The following is a 6,500-nucleotide window of genomic DNA, read 5'->3' as shown; positions in this document are numbered from 1 at the left end:
CTCTCAACAGGAAAACCCAAGTGCTGTTGGGGAGGTTGTCTGACGACTGCTCTAACTGCTTCCTGCTGAATTGGGGCATAGTAGGGCTTGTGCCATTGAAATTTCCTCGGGAGGGGTGCCTTCGATGTCATCAACATTGGATCATGGGCTAGCAGGCTGGGCCAGGGGTCCGCAGTAGATCTTAATCATGGACTGCACCTGGGGCTCCATTTGAAGAGCGATTTGCAGTTTTACAGCTTTGATTCTGGAAGAGACAAACTTAACAAGGAGGTTAAAGATTGCAATGTATGGCCTGCAGTGCAGGGGATTATTTCTTTGGCACACTTCACAGGCCCTGACTATCTGCTTGATAGTTTTGAAAAGGCCTGGCCCAGTAAATAATAATTTGGCCATCAGATGGGTGCTATCAATGCCTAAGTGAAAGGTTTGGTGAAGGGTTTTAAGTAATTTCCATTGGTTAGCTGCAGGCAAAAGTATTTTTCCTTTTTCGGTGGCTAGCCATCCTGAGGAGAGGAAATTATGTCCTCATGAGGTTCCCCATTCTATTTCTTCTGTTGAGCACTGGGGCTTGGTTTCCCGGAGGGGATTACCCCGTATTAGGGGTCCTTCTATAAGCATTTCTAATGGAGGGTCCCACCTTGCAGCTCTTGGCTTCAATATCCACTTGGCAGTTCCCTTCTATTTCTTCTTTCCTTTCTTTCCTGATGACCCTGGCAGTGTAAGACTGCCACGTCTTTAGGTTCCTGTACAGCCAATAATAATCTCCTGATGGCTTCCTGAAGTTTGATAGGTGTTCCCTTGGAAGTTAGGAATTCCCTTTCTCTCCATATTGCTGCGTGGGCATGGAGGACGAGGTAAGCATACTTAGAGTCTCTATATGTATTTACCCTTTTTCCTTCTCCTAATTCTAGTGTATAATGGCCCCTGCTTTTCCTAGGATGTCTCTCCCTAACAAAGGAGTGGGGCTTTCAGGTATAATTAGAAAGGCATGTGAAAAGAGTAAAGTTCCTCAGTCACAACTTAGTGGCTGGGAGAAGTATCTAGTGACTGCCTGTCCTAGGACCCCTCCGATAGTGACAGATATGGAGGACAGTTGTCCAGGACAGGAGAGTAAGACTGAGAAGGCTGTGCCAGTGTCCAGGAGTTAGTTAACATCCTGGCTGTCAATGCTCAAGCAAACCTGGGGCTCTGTGAGGGTGATGGCATGGGCTGGCACTTGCCCCGGGCACCCTCAGTCCTGCTGCTGGGTCATCTGGTTAGTGGCTTCTGACTCAGGGACCTTCATCCCCTGAGGCAGTGGGCCTTCCAGTGATTCCTTTGACATAAGGGGCATGGATGAGGGGGTGGCTTATTTCTGTTTGGACAATCTTTTGTAAAGTGTCTTTGTAGACCGCACTGAAAGCAAGCCCTGTTAGGCATTCGATTTGCCCAGACTTTCTGTGTTCCAGAGCCTCCAAAGTCCACTTGCCTGAGGGCCATGATTCAAGCAGTGGCCTTTTTCTTTTCTTGTTTGTCCCATTCCGCCTGTTCCTCCTGATCTCTATTATAAAAAACTGAGGTTGCCAGGTTCAATAGGGTTTCTAAGTTTTGCTCCGGGCCTAAGGTGGACTTACGAAGTTTTTTTCTACTGTCTGCAGCTGACTGAGTGATAAACTCATCCTTTAAGATTAGTTGGCCCTCAATAGAGTCAGGTGACAGAGAGGTATGCTTCCTCAGTGCCTCCCTTAGTCTCTGCAGAAAGGCAGTAGGATTTTCTTCCTTTCCCTGTGTTATAGTGGGCATCATTGAATAATTTATAGGCTTCTTCCTAGTTTTCCTTAGTCCTTCTAGCACGCAAGTCAGTAAATGTCTGCAGCACCAATCTCCATGTTCTGATTCTGCATCCCAATGAGGGTCTACACTGGGAACTGCCTGATGACCTGTGGGGAATTGTTCTCTTTCCTCTGTTGTCATCCTATCATTGACCTGACTGAGATGCCAGAGATCACCAAACTCTCCAGCCTCAGTTATGGCGGACCAATTATTAGGCAATTCTCGTAACTCTGCTTCCAAAAGAGTCTCCCTATCAATTACTGAACACCCATTGTGATTTTTCCTCAATCACCCGGGAGGAATCATCTATCCTTCTGTTCCGAAGGGAGTTCCTTCTAGGTCTGGTCAGACCCTTGTATGGTAATTAAGATTTAAATCCCCTGTTAGGAAATCTGCTGGGTTAAGGGAATTTTCAGTGGTTAATGTTAAATCACCTTTTTCTAATAGAATAGCCCCATACTTTAAGATTTTTGAGTTAGTAAGCCACCTTTTTGCTTTTTTGACTTAGAGTAATTCTGAACTGGTGAGGCGTGCTCAAACGAGGTTTCCTTGAAAAGTTACTTTTCTACTTTCTTCTGTTAGCAAAGCAGTTGCCACTACAGATTGAATGCATTTGGGCCATCTGCGGGTTCCTGGGTTAAGGATTTTTGATAGGAAGGCATCAGTGTTTGAGTGTTATAAAATGTTCTTTTTTTTTTTTTTTTGAGAAGGAGTCTCGCTCTGCCGCCCAGGCTGGAGTGCAGTGGCCGGATCTCAGCTCACTGGAAGCTCTGCCTCCTGGGTTTACGCCATTCTCCTGTCTCAGCTTCCCGAGTAGCTGGGACTACTGGCGCCCGCCACCTCGCCCGGCTAGTTTTTTGTATTTTTTAGTAGAGACGGGGTTTCACCATGTTAGCCAGGATGGTCTCGATCTCCTGACCTCGTGATCCGCCCGTCTCGGCCTCCCAAAGTAAAATGTTCTTAAATGTATGATTTTTTTCTCAGTTTCAAACCAAATTAAAAACTTATTGGTGAACCTTGTTTAAACTAGGGTGGTGCTTGGCCAGAACAATACAGGACAACACTGCCCCCAATGTCAATCTAGAAAACACTGAATAATAAGCACTAACCATCTACCCATGGAGAAGTTGCATCCTAATTGAGCTAAACACTAGTCACTAGGTTACATGGTTCTCTTCCTTGACCCATGGCTTCTAATACCTAATGTAAATGACGAGTTAATGAGTGCAGCACACCAACATGGCACATGTATACATATGTAACAAACCTGCATGTTGTGCACATGTACCCTAGAACTTAAAGTACAATTAAAAATAATAATAATAAATAAATTAATTTTAAAAGTGGAAAAAAACCCAGAAAGGATGAATAAGACCTAGTATTTGCTGGCACAACAGGGTGAGTATAGTCAACAATAATTTAATTGTACATTTTAAAGTAACTAAAAGAGTGTAATTGGATTGTTTGTAACACAAGGGATAAATGTTTGACATGATGGCTACCCCTGTTTTATGTGATGTGATTATGCATTCCATGCCTGTATCAAAGCATCTCATGTGCCCCATAAATATATACACCTATTATGTACTTACAAAAATTAAAATAAGAAATAAAAAACAAAAACAACCAAAAAAGAAAATGTAAGGCCAATATCCTTAATGAATGTTGATGCAAAAATCCTCAATAAAATACTGGCAAACAAAATCTAGCAGCCCATCACGAAGCTTATCCAACATGATCAGGTTAGCTTCATCACTGGATGTAAGGTTGGTTCAACACATGCAAATTAATCAATGTTATTTATCACGTAAACAGAACTAAAGGCAAAAACCACATGATTATCTCAATTGATGCAGAAAAGGGCTTCAATAAAATTCAACATCGCTTCATGTTAAAAACTCTTACTAAAGTAGATACTGAAGGAACATACCTCTAAATAATAAAAGCTGTAAATGACAAATCCACAGCCAACATCATACTAAATGGGCAAAACCTGAAAACATTCCCCTTGAAAAGCGGCCCAAGACAAGGAGGCCCTCTCTCACCACTGCTTTTCAACATAGGAGACTCCAGAAAATCCCAATTCAAAAGTCAGCACTCTCAAAAATCAAAGGTACATAAGCCCACAAAGATGAGAAATAATAGATGTAAAAACACTAAAACCTCAAAAACCAGAGTGCCTCTTCTCCTGCAAATGACTGCAGTACCTCTCCGGCAAGGGCACAGAACTGGGCTGAGGCTGAGATGGTGGAAACATAATTAAGGTTTTTGCATTGTTGAAATTTGCATTTGATATTGGAATACATTCCTAAGTAAATGTGGTTGTGTTATATATCATCTTAATGCACATTTCTTTTTTTTTTTTTGCAAATGACTTATTGCTGTTTATTTTATATTTATCTTAGAGCATGGAAATGATGTTAGACAAAAAGCAAACTTAAGCAATTTTCTTATTCGAGTTCAAAATGGATAGCACTGGAGACAACTTGCAACGTCAACAACACCTTTGGCCCAGGAATGGCTAATGAGTGTACAGTGAAGTGGTGGTTCAAGAAGTTTTGCAAAGGAGAGGAGAGCTTTGAATATGAGGAGCATAGTGGCCAGCAATCAGAAGTTGACAACGACCAATTGAGAGCAATCATTGAAGTTGATCCTCTTACAACTACACAAGAAGTTGCTGAAGAACTCATTTGGCATTTGAAGCAGGTGAAAAAGGAGGTGAAAAAGCTTGATAAGTGAGTGCCTCATGAGCTAAGTGAAAATCAAAAATATCGTTTTGAAGCATCGTCTTCTCTTATTCTATGCTACCAGGAATCATTCTCAATCAACTTGTGATGTGTGATGAAAAGTGGATTTTGTTAGACAACTGGTGATGACCAGCTCAGTGGCTGGACTGAGAAGAAGTACCAAAGCACTTCCCACAGCCAAACTTATATCAAAAAAAGGTCATGGTCACTGTATGGTGGTTTGCTGCTGGTCTGATCTACTACAGCTTTCTGAATCCCGGTAAAACCATTACATTTGAGAAGTATGCTCAGCAAATTGATGAGATGCACTAAAAACTGCAATGCCTGCAGCCAACATTGGTCAATAGGAAGGGCCCAATTCTCCACGACAATGCCATTGCACAAACAATGCTTCAAAAGTTGAATGAATTGGGTCACGAATTTTTACTTTTTCCGTCATATTCACCTGACCTCTTGCCAACTGACTACCACTTCTTCAAGTATCTCAACAACTTTTTGCAGCACTATTTACAGTAGAAAAGGCATGGAATCAACCTAAATGCCCATCAATTATAGATTGAATAAAGAAAATGTGGAACATACACACAATATGGAATACTATGCAGCCAGAAAGAGGAATGAGATCATGTCCTGTGTAGGGACATGGACGGAGGTGGAAGCCATTATCCTCAGCAAACTAACAAAGAAACAGAAAACCAAATACTGCATGTTCTCACTTATAAGTGGGAGCTGAATGATGAGAACACATGGGGGAAAACAACGTGCACTGGGGCCTGTCAGAGTTTGGAGTGAGGGGAGGGAGAGCATCAGGAAGAATATTGAATGGATGCTGGGTGTAATACCTAGGTGATGGGATAATCTGTGCAGCAAACCACCGTGGCATTTGTTTACTTAGGTAACAAACATGCGTATCCTGTACATGTACCCTTGGTTTAAAATAAAAGTTGAAGAAAAAATTTAAAAATTACATATCTGGCAGGTCATAGTGGCTCATGCCTGTAATTCCAACTCTTTGGAAGGCGGGGGTAGGAGAAGCACTTGAGGCCATGAGTTTGAGACCAACTTGGCCAACATAGCAAGACCTCACCTCTACAAAAAATAATTTTTAAAAATTAGCCAGGCATGGTGGTATATACCTGTAGTTCTAGCTACTCCAGATCAGAGGCTGTGGCAGGCAGATGGCTTGAGTCCAGGAATTCAAGGTTGCAGTGAGCTATGATCATGCCACTGCACTCTAGTCTGGGTGACAGAGTGAGACCATGTCTTTAAACAAAGCAAAACAAAACAAAACAAAAACATATCTCAGAAAACTGACAACTTACATTCACACAAAAAACTATACATTAATCTTCATAGCAGCTTACTTGTAATAACCAAAACCTGACTGAACTGCCTTTCAAAGGATGAATTAATAAACAAACTGTGCAGTATTCATGTAATAGAATACTACTCAGCAATAAATATGAACAAAATATTTATATTACATGGATGAATCCTCAAAGAATTATGCTGATTGAAAATCCCAAATAGTTACATACCACGATTCCATTCAGGTAATCTTACTGAAATGACAAAATTTACAAATAGAAACAGATTAATAATTTATAGGTGTCAGATGTCAGAGATGGGAAATGAGGGGCAATGGAAAGGGGTAAAGTGGGTGTGACTATAAGAAGGCAAAACAAGGAAACTTTGTGGTGATGACACTATTCTGTATCTTGATTGTATCAATGTCAATAATCTGGTTGTGCTATCATACTGTAGTTTTGGAAGATGTTACTATTGAGGCAAACCAGGCAAAGAATGCACAGGATATCTTTCTAATACTTTTTAAAACGCATATGAATCCATAATGGTCTCAAAATATAAAATTTAATTTTAAAAAATCCATTATATTTACTATCTGACCCTTAAAATGATATATATTATATATAATTTATA

Source organism: Rhinopithecus bieti, unplaced genomic scaffold (assembly GCF_001698545.2).
Source record: "Rhinopithecus bieti isolate Rb0 unplaced genomic scaffold, ASM169854v2 scaffold_37555, whole genome shotgun sequence".
Lineage (NCBI taxonomy): Eukaryota > Metazoa > Chordata > Mammalia > Primates > Cercopithecidae > Rhinopithecus > Rhinopithecus bieti.
Note: the sequence above shows the minus strand (reverse complement) of the source record.